The following is a 17,057-nucleotide window of genomic DNA, read 5'->3' as shown; positions in this document are numbered from 1 at the left end:
GGTGGCAGGCTCAGACCTGCGGGGAGAGGGTGACTGGGGAGGATGGCAAAGCTCGTCCCTGGTACAGCCTGGGTGAGGTTCCTGCTGTGCAGGCAGAGGCTTGGGGAAGCCCTCCGGCACGGAGCCTGAGGAGCTGTGGCCATGTCCCTGCAGCATTCCCTGCCCTTCCCACAGCAGCTATTTTTGTGGATGCTGCCAGCCCGGCAGCTCTTGCTGCGGGTCTGAAAGGGCAAAGCCAAAAGGAAGCCATGCGTGTGCCCTGTCGGGGCAGGGATCCATCACCGCGTGCGCTCTGTGTTTCTCTGCTTAAAAAACACGTTGCAAAGCCATTTCTTCACCCGCAGCGTGGAGCTGCACCAGGGCTGCTGGGAGCTTGGGTTGCTGCTCTGCTGTGCCTGACTGACAGCACGGGAAGGGAGCACGGCTTCCCGCATCCCTCCTGGGGACGGGAAGATGCCTGCAGGGAGCCGGGAAGGAGGATGGCAGGGCCAGAGACCTCCTGCCTCCCTGCAAAGGGCAGCATTGCAGCGGGTGCTGGGCTGTACAGGGATGGCGAGGGCTCTGGTTACTGCAGGAGCTCAGCCGAGGAGCGGCGGCAAAGCCGAGCTTGCTTTTGGGATTAGCGCTTCAATCCTGTCCCAGAGGCAGCAGTTCGGCTGGCATGTGGCGGAGCTGCGGGGAAGCCGGCGGGTCTGTGCCGGCGCTGACCCCGTTGCATTATTGATAGCACCGGGCGCGCCGGCATCGTGTGTCACGGGGCCGGGCAGAGTCGGTGCTGGGACCGCAGGTGGGCTCTGGAGCAGCTCCAGCCGCAGCATCTTGGGGACGGAGCATCTTGGGGCACACGGCAGCTGGAGGTGTCCTCTCTGGGGACAGCGGCAGGACGATTTCCCCTGGCCTGGCGGCGTGGTGGCCCGTGCCAATCCAGACCATAGGAGGCTGTGCTGCACCGTGGGCTTTGCTCGGAGGAGCCTGGAATGTTTTGCTTTCTTGGGAGGCTGGCCCTTTCCTGTGCAGGCAGCGATAGGCTAAATGGATAAAAATACTTGATTTTTCAGACCGTTGGTCCCTCTGACAGCCCAGCGACTTGGCGCTTGGTTAGAAGGAGTAGGACCCGTTTTTGCAGAGACCCCTTTGTGTGAGTGTTGAGGTGTTTCAGGAGCTGGTTGCACCTCTGCCTCCCATGGTGTACGGGCGACTGGGAGCAGTGGGATCTGTGCTGCTTGAGGGGCTGGGGGGGGCTCTGCATCCCGTAGCATTGCAGGTTCCCATGCTGGGACCGGGGCAGCCCCAGCCTCATTCCCCATGCGGTCCCGTCTGCTCGCTCCTTGTGCATTGGCAATCTGTTAACTTCTGATTTTTGTTCGTTGGTTTTTGGTATCAATTTGGGGCTGGCATCGCGGTGCCGCCATCTGCAGCGGGGTTTGCTGGAGCCTCGGCTCAGGTTGTGATGAGCCCGTGGAGGAGCAGCGTGGGGTGGGTATTGCCGCAGCACTCGGAGGAGGTGCCGGCAGGGATCTGAGCCTCGTCCTGCTGGATGCAATCCAGATACGAGATGGGACACTTACCCACGGTGTTGTAAGGTGAAGAAAACAGAGTGTTGCTCACTGTGCTGGAGCACGGCGGGATCAGCCCTGGCTTCCGACCCCCCCAGGTCTCGCATACTCGCATCCTCCCAGTGCTGTGGGAAGGGGGTTTGGATGCAAAATGCTTCCTTTCACGTGGACTGTGGCTGTGTCCCATCACCCAAAACACCCGGGAGCTGCGGGTGGGCTGCGGGGACAGACGAGGGGGCTGAGCTGGCATCGCCTGCCTGGGCTCGGTGTGGGCAGCGGGTCCTGCGGCAGAGCTCGGCTGGGGGGTTATTTTTGTGCCGGGGCAGCGCAGGAAGCCCCTCCCGGGGAGGAGAGCATCCACCCCGCGGCAGAAACTTCCTCCACTGCGATATTTTTAGTGAAACACAAAGCAAAGTGGAAGGGAGCGGGAGGCAGGAGGCAGATTAGCATCGGGAGGAGCTGCGCCCTGCCAAGAGCCTTTGTTCCTGGGGCCATGCGCTCCCAAGGGATGCCCGGTCCTGCGAGGGGACAGTGGGGTCACCCCTGGGACCCCCCACCTCCCTGGGAGGGGGGCAGGAGCGTGGGTGGGTGTCTGCATCCCAGCCCATTGCCTGGCTGCAGAGGAGTGATGCTGCTGACATGAAGAGATGCTGCATGTGGTCCAGCCGGTGATGTTCCTTTCTGCATCCTCGAGTAATCAAAAGCTTTCCCTCAAAATGATTTGAAAACTGGTATTAAATGGGAGCCATTCAAAATGCAGCTTGCTCCGGCACAGCCAGTCCCAGCCCCCCCTGCTCACAGGGATGCGCTTGAGCAGCTTGCTTTAATAACAGCCCCACTTAAAAGTGGGCTGCTTGCCAGCTGGTTAATGGTTCTGTTCAATAGTAAGAATATTAAATGGTTTCAAATAAATTAAAAATCTTTTGGCAGAATCAGGGCCTTCTGCATGTGCCCTGGCAGCTGCACAGAGCCTCTGCTGTGTCTTTGCTCCATCCCTCAGAGTTTCTACAGGCTAGTTGGGCTCATGGTCTTGTCACGGTGGAAAAAACCTTAAAACAATATTGGGTTTGGGTTTTTTTTTTGGTTGGGTTTTTTTTGATTCTCTATTTATTCCCAAAATCCAAATGAGTTGCGGAGGAGGGGACAGACTGCACGTTTCCAGCTATTTATCCAGGACTGTCCCTGGTGCCACCGTGCAGTGTGGCTGGATAAAACATCTCCAGGAGTTTGACCCCGGACCTGGCAGTGCTGCAGGTGATGCTGCGGGTCTGGGTGAATCCCACCTCCTCCTGCCCAGCCCCTCTGGGCACAGGGCTGCTCCCACCCAGGGGAGAAGGTGCCGGGGTTACGGCATTGCTCGTGAGAAGTGGAAACACATGGAGCAAAGGTGCCGTGCATATTCTGACTTATGGCGTGCATTCCCGGGTCGGGAGGGGCCAGGGTGTCCAGCTGCTGGCTGGGCACACCTGACTTCCAAACGAGGTTTTAAAGAGCTCCGTTTAATCCATAAGGTGACATCCCTTTACTGATGGCAGCCGTAACAGCACACAAGTATGATGCGATGGCTGTGGCATCGCTTCTGTGCGCTTCGTTCCTGCCCTTCAGTCGGGGAGACTGAGGCTGCGAGGTGGAGTGATTTACCCAGCACTATGGGAGAATTCGGTGTATAAATGAAGGTCTGAATTGAGCTGGTTTTGGCTCCCAGTCCTTGGCTCTATCTCTAGGTACAGAGATTTTACAGGTAGTGGTCTTGGGAGACTCCAGCTTGGGATATGAGAGAGAGAAAAAGTTAAACTCATAATCAGCAAAGGGTTTCTCCGGAATCACAGGTCTCTATAAATAAGGAACTAAAACCCAAGTTGTCGACATAATTATTTCTGGCAAGATCCATATCACAGTTTAACTTCGTTAGAGCTTTTGCCTGGACTCCTGAGTGTTTTGGTTCCACTGCTGTGTATGTTTAAACCGTAACCAGACTTTGAGCTGGATTTTGTTGGCTAAATGTCTCTCTTTTCCCACTAAAGCCTTGCGAGAGTTTGTTACCAGGTAAAATAAGCAGCTGGTAGATGTCTGTTAGTGGTGAGTCTTTGAAAGCCAAATTCAAAAGTAGTTTTATGAGCATGGGGAAGGTAAGAAAGATGATTCCCTATAGGTACCAGTGCTGCAGTAGTGTGCAGGGCTGCTTTATGGGCATCTCAGGCTCTGACTGCCTGGCAGCGGGTCTCTCCCTCGGTGCGGTCTCCAGCCCTGACACTGAGCCATCCCGTGCGCTGCCTCGTGGCCGGGGATGCTCGAGAAAGGAGCGGGGCAGGGAAGAGCAGTGAGTTGGTGTCGGGATGTGGTCCTGGGCCCCTCCATCACCATCTACTGCAAACCCAGTTAAGTGAGGCTCGCCGCCTGCACGGACCCGGCAGGGGACCCGGCAGGAGCCCCGGTGCTCACCCCGTGGCGTTATGTGATTAAACCCTCTTACAGATTTACAGGGACTAATCCCCTTAAAGAAACGAGCAGCACAAAAGGTGGTGGGAGGGCTAATCCCTCCGCTCCTGCCTTGGTGGGCTGCGGCAGCTTTTCCCGCAGCCCTCGTGGCCGGGGCTGTACCACCCGGCTGGACCGGCATCCCCGGTGATGTGATGTTCTGTCCAGGGACAGGTCTCAGTGGCTCTTCCCGAGCCCTGACAGCTCCTGCCTTGCCACGTCCGCAGCCACCGTGGCCGGCACGGGGCTGGCTCACTCGTGCTGGGCTAGCAGTCCCTTATGAGTGGCCAAAGGCCATCCCAGGTAAATCCGTTAATTCTGGCCCTGGGGTTGTTCGTGGTTAGCAGGATTTAATTAAGACAAGCCCTAATTAGTTCTAAGCGGGGTGAATAGTCTGCTTTGCCTGGAAGAGTTCCCTGCTCTTGTCTGGCAGCTGTTAATGAGCGCAGCGCTCCCACCGACATCGGGGGGGTTGAGTCTGCCCTGGGGACGGGGTACGTGGGAGACCCTGCATCGTGCTGGAGAGGTGGTTGGGACAGCTTGAACGTGGGGATAAAAAATGCTTCATGCCGCTCCTTGAAGCGGCTGCTGGTTTTTGCTGGGCACCCGTATCCATCTTTCAGTTTTGCAAGCGCCGTGCCGGGGTGGCTTCTTTCTCTGCAGCTTTCTGGTCGTCTTCAGCCCTTCCCATGAGTACAGCTTGCAGCGTGCTCAGAGCCCCGCAGCCGGCACCGGAGTGTGCCTGACACCATGCACCCACCTTCACCCAAGGTTTATCAGCAGGAGCAGCCGGAGCCTGGTGCTGAACCCGGGGGTTATCGCGGGAGGTCCTCCCGCGCCGCGTCGGAAAAGCACTTTGTCCTGGACCTCCCGCCGCTGCGCAGGGCTTTGGCAGAGCCGCCTCCGAACCTCCTTATCTGCCCCAGCACGGAGGTGCTGTTCCCGCTGGAGATAAACACCAGCCCCTCGTCCCAGGAGCAGCGGCCGGGAGGGCACTCGGCTCCCCGCAGCATTTGGCAAGCGAGGGGCATCTTCTGCGGTCTTCTCATTTTTCAGAGGCTGGTGTTTAAAACGTGATTTTTGGAGCATCGCATCGCAGTGGTACAGGCTGAGCGAGCGAGCCCTGATGCTCCCCGATTGCATCCCCGATTGATCCTGTGTTTTCCAGCAGTGCTGTGGGATGGAGCTGGCGCCAGCAGTTTGCATTGGTGGCTGTGGAAGGAGGGTTGAGTCGTTTGGAGGAGGTTGAAAGCCCCAGGCAGAGCCATGGACTTTGGGTGCTGTGTCCAGACCGGCTCCATGGGCAGATTTTGTGCAAAAGCTTTGAGTTGTGGGTTTTTGGGAGGAGGGGGTAGCTCGCATGTCACGCCGAGGGCTGGGAGCAAGGCCCACTCGCTCCTGCTTTTTGGAAAATTGCACCCCTGGATATTTTATTGCTGGATTTTTAAATACAAAAGGCCTTACATTTGGTTAACCCCAAGCGCTGGTGCCACAGCACTGCCTTTACTTTCATTTTAAGGAATGCAGAGGATGTTTGGAGCCCTCCCCCTGCCCCGTTTCCTCCAGCAAGCCGTGCCGCCCGGCCAAGACAAATATTGGTAGTAAACTATTGAACTTCCCTGGTCCCAATGCTCCCCAGCGCTCACAGAGCAGTGCCTGTTCTCCCCCCTTCCCCGGGCAGGGGCCGGGCTGGGGAGGCACAGATGTGTCCCCACGCTGGGGACAGCGAAACGCCACTGTGCAGCGATGGGAGCTGGAAGGTGTGCAGTGAGCGTGCAGCGAGCGTGCAGCAAGCGCGCGGTGAGCGTGCAGCGTGCTCTGCGGGGCTGCAGCACCTGTGGGGCTAAACCCAGCTCCTCCTGCCCCGTGCCCGTTGCACCCCTCGCCCCAGCCTGGGCTCAGGGTGGGTTTGGTGGCAGAGCAGCGGGAGAAGATCGGCCCCGAAGGGCCAGTACGATGGCTTGTGCGATCTGTCTCCCACCTTACACGTGCTTTATTGGGCTCCGCAAATCTAAATACAGCACCCGTGACCTCTTCCTCCAGGGCCAGGGGAGGCTGTGGGGATTCGGGGGGAGGACCAGGAGCAGCGTCCTTGCTGGCCTGTGGTGCAGAACACAGGCTTTCCCATCCCGTTTTAGACATCTCAGCCAACAGCCACCTTTCTGCAGGGCTGCCTGTTATTTATTGACCTGCAGGGGACTGCACCCCATCCCCAGAAATCGGGCTTTCGGGGCAGCTCTCGGTGGGTTTGAGCAGGTTGGTGCTGGCCCCCGTGGGCCGTGGATCGGAGCGGTCAAGAAGCAGCTGTGGGACGTGGGGTTCGCTACGTGGTCCTGCGATGGTGTTCCCCAGGTCCCGCAGCCCTGGCACGGGCGCTGCAGTGTGGCCGTGCAGCCCGCAGGGTGAGAGCCAGGAGTTAAGAGAGCAACCTCAACCCTTAAGAAAAATATCTTTCCTTCCCTGGGCGTGCGGCTGGGAGAGCCCTGCCTGTCGTGGGGTGTACGGTGTTCTCTGGGGAGGGAGCGGTGCTCCCCGCGGTGCCCGGTGCATCGCATGAGAGCCCCCGTCGTCTGGAGGGGGATTTCCCTCAGCGTTGGTCGTGCCAAGCTAGTTGCTGTGGGAGCGCAAAGCTGGTACAACTGGATTCCTGTTAGTGACCCAGGGTTATTAAAGGCAACGAATGGGGCCAGCGTTAACGAATGATTTGGTGATTGCTCAAGGCTTGGCCGCGGTGAGAAGCTGAGGAGTCCAAAGGGCAGGCTAATACGGCATGGTCAGCGGTTTTATGGTGCACGGCTCTGGCCAGAGCCTCTGGCTGCAAGCGAGCGCGAGCTCGCGTGCAGGGTGTGCTTTGGGTCCTGCCCTGCGCAGAAGGCTCCGTTTGGGATCCACCGCCTGTCCTTGGAGCAGCGCTGAGGACGTGGAGATGTGCCGCCGTGGGTGGCAGTTGTACCTCCGATTTGGGGTGCTGCGGAGTGGGGCACGTCTCTCCCCCGGGGCTCGGCCCCTGTGGAGGGAGAGAGCACCGTGCAATCAGGGAAGCTCATTCCCAGCATTTCTGCTGCCTTCCTATTGCCCGCAGCCATCCCTCCCCTGCTGGGGGGGTTCATGGCAAGCATGGGAAGGACTTTTCCCCCTGTTCCAGCAGCTCGAGCTGTGGTTTGAGCCCTGCGCAGAGCGACCGATGCTCCTTGCCTCCTTTCCCTCCTACTCACTGGAAAACAAATCCTAGATCCGATGAGATCCCTTTACAACCAGAATGGAGAACCAGTGTTTCTCTTCTTGGACAAATCCCAGCCTGCAAGGACCCGCGCTGCCGCCCCACATTGTCCCCGAGCCGATCCCTCCGGAGCAGGGGAGCTCGCAGGTATCCTGATTGCGTGTTCCTTTGGCAGCTCATGCTGGAAAAGTTGTCTCTCAAAGAAAACACATGCACGTGGCGGTTTCGGTCTCCTCCGTCCTCCCTCCCTCCCCGTCTCTCCCTGGGCTGGCCCAGCTGCTCCCTGCTCCCAGCCAAGCCTGGGCTGCTGTTCCTGGCTCCAGCCTTGCCCGGGGGAGAGCGCGGGTGCCTTCGCTGTCTGAGGCTGCTCAAACGCCAGCAAAGCGGGGTGGGGGAAGAAAAATAAGCTGCTTTTTGCAGCTTGTGGCTGAGAAATTCCCCAGCTGTAGGATTGCTGAGGAACGCCGGGGATAGCTTGGCCGGTGGCATCGCTGTCGGGAGGAAGGCGGATGGGATCAGACAGACCCCACGGAGCTGGACCGGGCTGGGGTCCCGGCATTAGCCAGCCGCCCTCGCCGGGGGATGTGCTTGTCGGGGACCCTCAGCCAGGGTTGTCCCCACCGGGGACGCGTGGTCCTCATCAGGACGTGGCCCCGGCCGCAGCCCCTCTCCTGAGAGACCCCTTTGTGCTCAGGGATTTCCATAATGCCACGGCCGAAGCTGCGGCACGCTGTCGGGGATTTCGGAGAGGGGCAAATCTAGGCTTACCCCCCTCACCGTAGGGCATCAGCGGTTGATGAGGTCAGGCTCTTAATTTCTTGGGCAGCAAATTGTTTAAAGGTGAGAGACGGTGGGAGGCCGTGAGTGAAATGCTTTTCCCATCACCCTGCTCCGGTGCGCGGTGCCCAGGGAGGGGGGGGCAGGAGCTGTGCTGTCCCATGGGGCAGCCCAGCCTGGCAGGCACTGTCACCGTGGGCTGGAGATCAGGCGTCCTCCCCACCCTTCACATCCTTCCTGCTCTTGTTTTCTCCTGCCCGGCAGTTTCTCGGGATAATAACCTTTTGTCGTGTCTGGGGCCGTGGCCGAGGTTTGGCTCTGCGGCAGGGTGCTGGCACGGCCGCCCCGCTCTCCCGGGGGGTTTGCGTACTGGAAGAGACCAGGTTGGGGTGCGCGGGCTTGGGGGAGACCTGGCCGCTTTGGTTCGTGGCTCAGGCAGGGTGCGTACCCCTTCTTCATGCTGTTCCTGCAGTGCCAGGGGACAGAGAAGGACCTCATTAATTTTTTCTGATTGCTTTTGCACTGCCCTGGAAAGGGCTACTGGGTGCTGTGGGTCACCGGTGACAAGCCACACCGTTGTGTCCGTCCACCCCTCCCCGCTGTGTCTGAAACTGCCGCAGGGCTCCGGGTGAGTGTCTCCGGGGACGGCGGATCCCTGCCGAGGCTTGGTACCCACCGTGGCCGGCTGCGGGCATCATCCTTCCCCTCCGTGGCTGGAAGGAGCCGTCCTGCGGGCACGGCGTTTCCATTGCACGCTAATCCTCCTCGGGCTGTGAGCGAAGGCAGAGCAGGGACTCGGTGTCATCCCAGCCCGCACAGCCAGCTCCTGAGTTGGTGCTCCGGTCTGCCGCAGCAGACCCGTCGGGGGCTGGCGACTCACTGAAAATATCCAAATTACCATATCAGCTGCAGCTTGGCTGTGGGTCTTGCTGAGTACCCATGGCTGGACACTTTCCACTGCTAATTGGAATCACTCGGCTGTCTCCCAGCTCGCCTGCCATCCTCGCTCGCTCCCTTTATGCTGCGCGTTGACAGAGAAAGCGGCGGGACACGTCCGAAGGGCGCTGGGCGTGCGTGCCGGTGCAGCCCCCGCTCCTCCAGCATCCCCCCCGGGCAGAGACACAGCACCTGGCTGAGCCCCCCGGGCTGGCGTGAGGATGCGGGGGGCAGCAGTGCTGCAGCTGTTGAGGAAAAGAGAGCAAATCTCAGTGTCTTTTGCCCTTTAAAAACAAATAAATAATTTTTGGGGATGCTTCTATCACTCAAAGCCAGCTGGAGCAATTTAAATAATTGGAGCAGTTTAAATAAGCTACAAAAGCCCAGATCTCGCGTTTGGGGCTGGTAGCCCACACGAGCAGGCAAGGTGCCTGGCAGTTTGGGTCGGTGGTGACGCGAAGCTTTGACGCTGAGGTGAGGGACGGTGGCACCGCGGCACGGTTTGTGCCGGCGCCGGTGGGAACCTGCAGCAGCCCTCTTCTCCTCCCGGTGATGTTTAAGATAACTCTGCTTGTTTCAGGGTGATCACGGGCTCTACCAAAAGGTATTTCGTGGCAGCTCAGCTGTGTTTTGAGCCCCCCTTTTTTTCTCAGGGCAGCGATTGCCGTGGGCGCTGCCGCGGTCCCCGCTCGTTCCCGGGGAGCACCCGAAACTTTCTCCTGGTTGTCGCAATGTGGAGGCAGCGGCTGCCACTGCCCAGGAGATGCTGTGAAGCAACGAGCTTTAAGACGTCAGTCAGGCTGTTGCGTCTGTATTGGAAGAACAAAGCGAGGTTTTTCTCTTTTGCCTGCTGGTGTCGGAGCTGAAACCCCTCCTCGGCTAACGGGGTGGGTGGTAATTAGAGTTGTGGCTGTATAAAAATGGAAGCAGGTTGTTTACTGAGCTGGTCCTGCCTGAGGATTTATTCCTGGGCTGGCTGGTGGAAAACCTCCGAATTACCTCCCTTCTGCAGGTGCTGGGGGGGTCTCGCCAGCCGGGGGAACCTCAGGGTGCTGGAATTGCCACCTTTCTCCCCAACCCCAGCTGCGGATGGGTGCAGCCCGGCACCGCAGGGAAGGGGAACATCTGCTTGTGTTTTGGTGGGCCTGGCGTCCCACCAGCCCTGTCTCCCCTTCCCCCTCCTTTATTTATAGCATTTCACCAACATCTGGAGTTGGAGCAGATTCGGCGCTGGCTGACTCCGAGCCGGGTGACGGAGCTGGGTGAAACGTGTGCGGCCGGGGAGGGAGGGAGGGACGGACCCCCCCCGAGCCCTTCCCAGTGGTGTGCGGGGGGCCGCAGCATCCCGGCGTGGAGCTGAGGACCATCCGGGGGTTGGGAAGCCCTGGGAGCATCCTCGCTCTGCTTTTCCCGACGGTGGGAGAGCTGCCGTGTCCTCGCCCCGCGGCGCAGACCTGGGGGTGCTCTGCCTCCCCCCTCGCGGCGTTGCTGGCCGGCGGTCCCGCTTTCTGGCTGGGTTTCGAGGCTCCTTTGACATTTGCCATCAGCAGTCAGCCCTGTCCCTCCCGAAAAGTGTCACTGAGGTCCCCCTGGCCTGGGGGGCGGGGGGATGCAGGGCTACAATAGCCCCCTTTCTGGTGCTGCTTTAATGGGAAAATTTGAGTCATTCCTGGGGGAAGGGGAATGAAAACCAGTCCCGCTGTAGCAGGCGGCGGATCCCTGGCACGGCAGTGAATGGAGGCAGTAATCCTGCTCCTGGCTGTGGCATGAGCCCAAAGCCTCCCTGGCTCTCATGGCAAGCGGGGCTGCGGGCACTGCCGGCGGCCAAGGTGAGGGCTCTTGCTTCTCCCAGCTTTTCTCATCTTTGTAGCGTGAAAGACAGCGGGTTTTCACATCGGGGACATGCGGACCCCCCCTCCCCTTCCCAGATCAGGGTCATAAACATCTGCTTAAAGTTAAGTGCATCCCTAAATCTGTGCGAAGGCAGCGGCCTTTGAGCTTCCAACAAAATTGTAGTAATAATAGTGGCAATTAAAGCTTGCCGGCGGCTCAGCTCAGCTCCCAGTATAACCGTTACTGCCAAGGGAGGGTGCCCGTGTCAGGGCGGGTGTAAATGGGCCCCTTGTTCTGGTGTTGCTGCGGCCCCGGGCCCCCTTCCTGCATGAATTTCTCCCCCTGCTCGGCTCCTTCCCAGCTCCCAGCATCGCCCCTCGCTGCTCTGCCTGCTGGTGTTTGGGTTTTGGTGGGGATCCCGCACTGCCGGAGCTGCCCTTCTCCTCTGCAACCCCCAAGGGCGTCTGCCCTGTGCGTCCCTCCCGTGCATCCCTTGGGGCTCGCTGCCTGCAGCGGAGAAGCCAAAGTGCAGGGGATGGAGAGGTCCTGGCTGGAGGTGAGACAGCGGGGATGGATGCTGAGGCCCTGAGCAGTGTCCCTTCTCCCCCCCCAGGACATCTCGGTGTCCCGAGGTGGCCACGGAGCAGGATGGGAGTCCAGTGTCCCCCAGTCCTGGTGGGATTTGCCGGCAGAGTTTTTCTTTGCAGGGAGCAGGCGAGCAAAGGAGCCATTTTCTGACCAAAACCACATGTGAAAGGAGAGGAAACGCTACGGGAGCTGACTTAAAAGAAAATATGTTAACAATGTAAATTAGGCAGGAATGCTCCTGCCTGTGTTTTCTCCAGCTCGGCTGAGCAGAGGCGGAAAGGCTTGACGTGTTGCAGGGTGATCCGGAGCCTGGAGCGCATCCAGGGGTGCAATTCCGAACAGCGGCGATTAGAGCCTATTTGGCCACCCCCGAGAAGCGGCGAAGCCCACCGGGCTGGGCCATGGAGGGACGGAGCCGGTGCCGGGAGCAGCCCCGAAAGCTCCGGTGGGTGCGGAGTGCTGCGGGTGAGGTGGTCCCAGGCAGGATTGAGCCGATTAGGTGGCGAGCCCTGATCTCCGGTGATTACGCACAGTGATGGAGCCGAGGCGGCCGTCACACCCGTGGCGGATGAGCTCAGCTCGGTTTGAGCAAATCCCCGTGCCGGGAGGGGGGTGAGGGGAACCGGAGCTCCTGTTCCCATTGCGGTGCCGCCGTGGGACACCGCTTGCTTCCCGGCTGTGCCGAGAGCATCTCTTCAGCCTCGGAGTGGGGGGTTCAGGGGGCGAACCCCCTTGCTGAGGTGCACAGCAGCATCGTGGTTTCGGCGCGTCGGTCTGCAGGAGCGGCTCTGCCCCGCGGCGTGCCGATGGTACCAAACCGGCCTTGGCCGCTAGACTAGTTCTGTGTCTGTGCGTGTGTGTGCTCAGTTGTCCTCCTCCTCCTCTCTTGGAAGACCTGGGAGAGCCAGGTGTCCACGCTGGCGCCGGTGTTTTATTCCTGGAATAAACCCTTAAAGCGTGACTTTTCAAGGCGTTTTAGCCCGTCACGGGGCATGCATTCGCCTGCGTAGCGCGGGGAGCTGCGGGGTGGAGGGGCTGGAGATGGTGCTGGGACCCGACGCGGCTGCACTTGGCCGCTGCCAGCTTTGAGCATCCTGGGCAGGGAGAGACCCGCGGCCGTTCTGGCTGGGTTGCCCAGGGCTGGGCGACAGCTCGCCCGGCTGGGCTGGCCAGCGAGTTTGCATCGTGCTCAAAAGCACGTACCGATGCCCGTGCGATGGAGGTCTTTGAAAAACGCTTTTCATCCCCAGCCCTGCCCAAAGTCATGCTGCGGGTGATGGTTGGAACGCACAGGTTAGTTTTGGGAGTTAGTGCCCTTTGGGAAGGTGGAGGTGGTGGGCAGGGGCTGGGGGGGAGCACAGGGGCAGCCCCGTCCCGGAGCCGGAGCTTGGGACCGGGTCGGCGGTGATGGCGAGCGGGTCTCTGATGCCGGCAGCCTCGTGGTCTTGAGCTTGGGCTGGCGGGTGGGTGCTGGAGCCAGCGAGGGGCTTTTCTAGGGGCAGGTGGGTTTTGCTTGGACAGCGGAGCGTGGGGGCTGCTCTGCTGCCCCTCAAAACCCGGGAGGCGAGTTTGTTTCAGGAAACAGAAAAGACCAAAGTGCCGGCGGTCTGGTGCTTCTGCGAGGGGATTCTGCTCTCTTGGAGGTTGGCACCTACTAATTAATTGCATGGAAACCCCTCGCTAATCAGAGTTGGTGACATTTAAGATACCAGCTCCATGGTGGAGTGTGCTTGGAAACATCCGTCAGAATGGGAATGGTCCCAGTCACTGCAGGGACCTGCACGGGGGTGGCACGAAGCTTGTGCTGCGGTATCCTGGTGAGCCAAGGGGTGTTCCCAGGGGACCCCGGTTCCCAGCAGCAGCACTGGAAACTCTATTGGAAAAAAAAATCAGATGCTGCAAGAGTTGCAATGAGATTGTGAGAGCTGGCAACACCCAAACAGTTTTGGGTTTTTTTTTTTATTGAAAACGTTTCATTGTTATTTAATGTCTTGTTTGTGTATTTTTAAATGGACCAGCTTGAGCAGCGTTTCCGAAACCTTTTTCCTTCTAAAATGACAATGATTTGTCTCAAGCGGCAGCTCCACTGGTGGTGTGGCAATGCAGCTTATTGTCCAAGCAGCATTTATCTGCACATGCATACCTGTTGATGGGTATAGCCAGTGATGCTTGTAGGTGGAGTATGCCATGCCATGCCATTGCTTCTTAATCCAATTTATGAAATTAGTGGTCACTGGTAGTATCCAGATTCCTAGAAAAAAATTTGCTTTGTTTTGCAATTCTTTTTTGCACGCAATTTTTTTGCATGCAAATAGTCAAGAAATACAGTTAATTTTTGTTGCTTTCTAGTATACGTGCGAATCTAACTTACCCAAACTAGCTTTTATGTTCTTGGCATGCGAAAGGGTGGCAAAGCCTCCTCTGGAGCAATACCGAAGCGTTTCTGCAGGGGTGAGCGGTGGTGAGTTTCTGGGGAGCCCAGATAACGTGCCACTGTTACAGGGAACGCTTCGTCGCAGGGCTTGAGTTTCACAAAGGCAAAATCCCCCCGGGAGCTTAGGAAATATCTTCCCAGAACACAACCAGGGAAACGTTGGCACTGGTCGAAAAGAAAATAAATAGCAGAGCTGGCAAGAGATGCAGCAGCTCTGTGTCAACAGAGCACGTAAGTGCAAAGTGTTTGAGCATGTGCTCGGGTCTGGGTGAAGCGAGGGAGCGTCAGTGTTTGCAAAGCCCCTCTCTGGGATTAAGCAGAGTTGTGGTCTAAGACCTGTTTTTTCCAGTGGTCGAGGATTGCATTAGTTGGGAGGTTTAAGAGCCCAGCGAAAGCCCCAGATCATCTCTGCGGGAGGATAAGCAGTTCTGCCTGAGGATTTCTGCTCAGAACAGATGCTGAATTGGGATTTATTTATTTATTTAAAACAAAGATCTTGAATTCATTTCAGTTAAGGACCTTGAATTCAAGATTTTGTGGTGAAAGCAGAGCAAGTCCGCATGGGACATGGCACCGGTTACTACCCTCACAGCCAAAGAGATCCTGCAGACGAAGCTTTCCCCTGTGTGGTTTATTTATTGGGTAATTTGATTTCCCTGGTGATCCCGGGGGATCCCTCGAAGGCGGAGGGACTGGCCCTGCCGACGTGTCTCCCCGCAGCCGCCTGCCGAGGCCGGGGGATCTCTGCGCTGGGACGGCAGCCACAGCGCGGTATTTTCGGGTGACTTTCTTGGTGCTTTCACACTGCTGCTGGAGCTGTGACCCTGTAAAAATGGAGGAAGAGGAAAATAGTTTAAAAAGGTCCTTTTTAAACCCGAATAGGTGATCCCAGATGCATTCTCCTCTGCTTGCGAGATGTGCCCCCTTTTCCTAGCTGCACAGAGCCCTGTGCATCCTTTAAGGTCGCGCGGATCCGACCCTCTTTGGCCGGTTGAATCATTTCCTGTTTTCTTCAGTTTTTGAAGAACTCCAAAGCAAGCTGGAAATGTTTGCAGATAGGGTGAACAAACTGCGCTGGGGCCATGGGAAAAATACAGGCGTGCTAAATCTGCGGAGGGAGAGGGTGCGAGGCGGAGGGGCTGGTCCTGGCTTTTGCTGAGCAGGTAGCTGAAATGCTTTGGGAACCCTGCCCGGTTTTGGCAGGAGCTGGGTTTTATCGATCAGTGGATGGCTGCACTGATTGGTCTCGATGTTGCACCGATGATTTGGATGTTGCACTGATGATTTTTCCCTTTTAAGAACCGATCTGTGCATTGAGGTGTCGATGCCAAGAGCATCTCCCCGGGCAGGTGCCTGTGGGTCTCTTTTCCTCCGAAAGTTGTCCTGGTAGCATCCCTGCGCCCCGCACGCTCAGGTGCATTGTGTGCGCATGAGCAGTCAGTAAAGCTTTTCTTGCAGCTCGCTCCATGTTTTGTTTTGTTTTGTTTGTTCGTTTGTTTTTTATAAAACCCCTGCATTGCTAAATTAATCTCTGTAAATCTCAGGTACAGTTTGCAGCTGGTCCGAGTAAGCCTCAGTGGCCACAATGGGTGCTGCCGACAGCAGCTCTCGTTTGTAAGCTTTTTTTGAAGAATTTGACACCCTGGCCACGAGGAGTCAAGGTGGCTGGAGGGCTGGTCATCCCGTATCCCTCTTTTCTTCCCGGATGCTGGGATTGAGCTGGTCAAGCTGGTCCTGAATCCCGACCCACCTTTATCCCCACTGGGCACTGCAGCCACGGCCAAAGTTCCTCCCTGCTTTTTGCCCCAGGACTCTGGGACCGATCTCATTGCTCGCTGTCGGAGAGCGCAGTCGGCACGCACCCATGCGAGTGGGAGCAGATGGGTGCGAGTGGGAGCAGATGGGTGCAGGCGGTTGCAGCTTCAGCTCTTGCTTTGCCCGGGGGCTGCCGAGCGCTGGCGCTTGGCCACGGGGAAGGCTTTGCCCTCACCTCCCTGCTTTGGGGTTCGGCAGAGCTGGGGAGCCCACGGCGGGGTGGGGGGGATGGATGTCAGGCTGTCAGCCCCACGGGGGCTGTGTTGGGAAGAGCTCAAGGTGAGGAAGCAAGTCGCAGAGGGAACGGAGGAGGAGGTTTGGTGCGGTCAGCCACCCTGGGAAGATGCGGCCCTAAGTGATGGGTGGGGGGGGAAAGGTGGCTTTTTTGCATTCGTATTCTCAACAAAGGGCTGCGTGGGGATGGGGGCTGCAGTCACGCCAGAGTTGTCCCCTGAACTCCTCCAACCCACCGTGAACCCCGCCAGCTTGAGTATTTCATAAGCAGCTCGAAGAGAGCTGTGCTGGGATATTTATTTACATCCCATCGAGCCGGCGGGTGCGTGCGGGGTCGGAGCGAGCTCCGGATGGGGCGAGGGGGAGTTTTTCCCCCCTCAGTGAAGCAGTCGTGGTGGGTTTCTGCCTCCCCTTGCCCTGTCCCTAGGTCTCACCCCATCCCCAGGTCTCACCCCATTGCATTAAAGCCCGCAACAGGCAGTCGGTGCTGGGGAGGGCTGTCCGGAGCCCCTGCTTGCCAGGCGGCCGCGGTCACAGCCCACGGCACGGGGACACGTGCTCTCTGTGGCACGAAGTGGGGTATTTCTTGCTGGGATTATTTGGGTTTATCTCTCGTCTTCTGTGGCGTCTGTCCCCTGCCAGCGACAGCGGTGTCACCCTGGCTGGGTGTGTTTGTGTCACGGATGGTGCCTGTGCTCGGTGCGGGTGACGGCCGATGCCCTGCGCCTGGAGATCCTCTGGCCCTGAGCTCTGCAAAGTGGGCAACCCGGCTGGGGACAGGGACATGCATTGAATAATATTTGTCGTGTTTTGCCGTTTGCATTGACGCGGTGCCCCGGGGGCAGAAGGATGCAGCGGGGCTGCTCTCTCCATCCCCGTGGGCAGCCGGTGGCTCCGCGGCCATGCCAGAGGGGAAAGGCAGCAGAGCCGTTCCCCAGCGTGGCAGGTCCCTGGGGGAGACCGCTCTGTGTCCCCCCCACCTGATGCTCCTCTGGAAAAATCCCTCTTTGAGGGGATGAAGAAGACGGGATCAGCCCCCAAAGCGACTTAGCCGTGGCGGTCCCGGCAGCAGGAGCCAGCAGCTCGCCGGCAACGCTCGGCCACCCAGTAATCGGCTTGCTTGCACGCTGTGCTTCTCCTGCGGGAATTAGGCATTGACCCTGGGGGTGCCGCTGGCAGGTGTGCT

At 58.5% G+C, this 17,057-nt stretch overlaps 1 protein-coding gene and 1 long non-coding RNA gene across 2 annotated transcripts in view; one reads left to right on the top strand and one right to left on the bottom strand.

Moving 5' to 3' along the window:
* The window catches only part of NHERF2 (NHERF family PDZ scaffold protein 2), a 40,959-nt gene that overhangs the window by 9,713 nt on the left and 14,189 nt on the right, over nt 1–17,057 (top strand). The window lies entirely within an intron of this gene.
* LOC128134583 (uncharacterized) lies at nt 13,294–14,488 on the bottom strand. The gene is made up of 2 exons (XR_008232788.1): nt 13,760–14,488; nt 13,294–13,639 (listed from the first exon to the last, which is right to left on the bottom strand). It is a non-coding gene; the product is annotated as an uncharacterized LOC128134583 (long non-coding RNA).

The sequence above is a fragment of the Harpia harpyja genome, chromosome 21 (genome assembly GCF_026419915.1).
Source record: "Harpia harpyja isolate bHarHar1 chromosome 21, bHarHar1 primary haplotype, whole genome shotgun sequence".
In the NCBI taxonomy this organism is placed as follows: domain Eukaryota; kingdom Metazoa; phylum Chordata; class Aves; order Accipitriformes; family Accipitridae; genus Harpia; species Harpia harpyja.
Note: the sequence above shows the minus strand (reverse complement) of the source record. Positions and strands in the feature narration are given on the sequence as shown.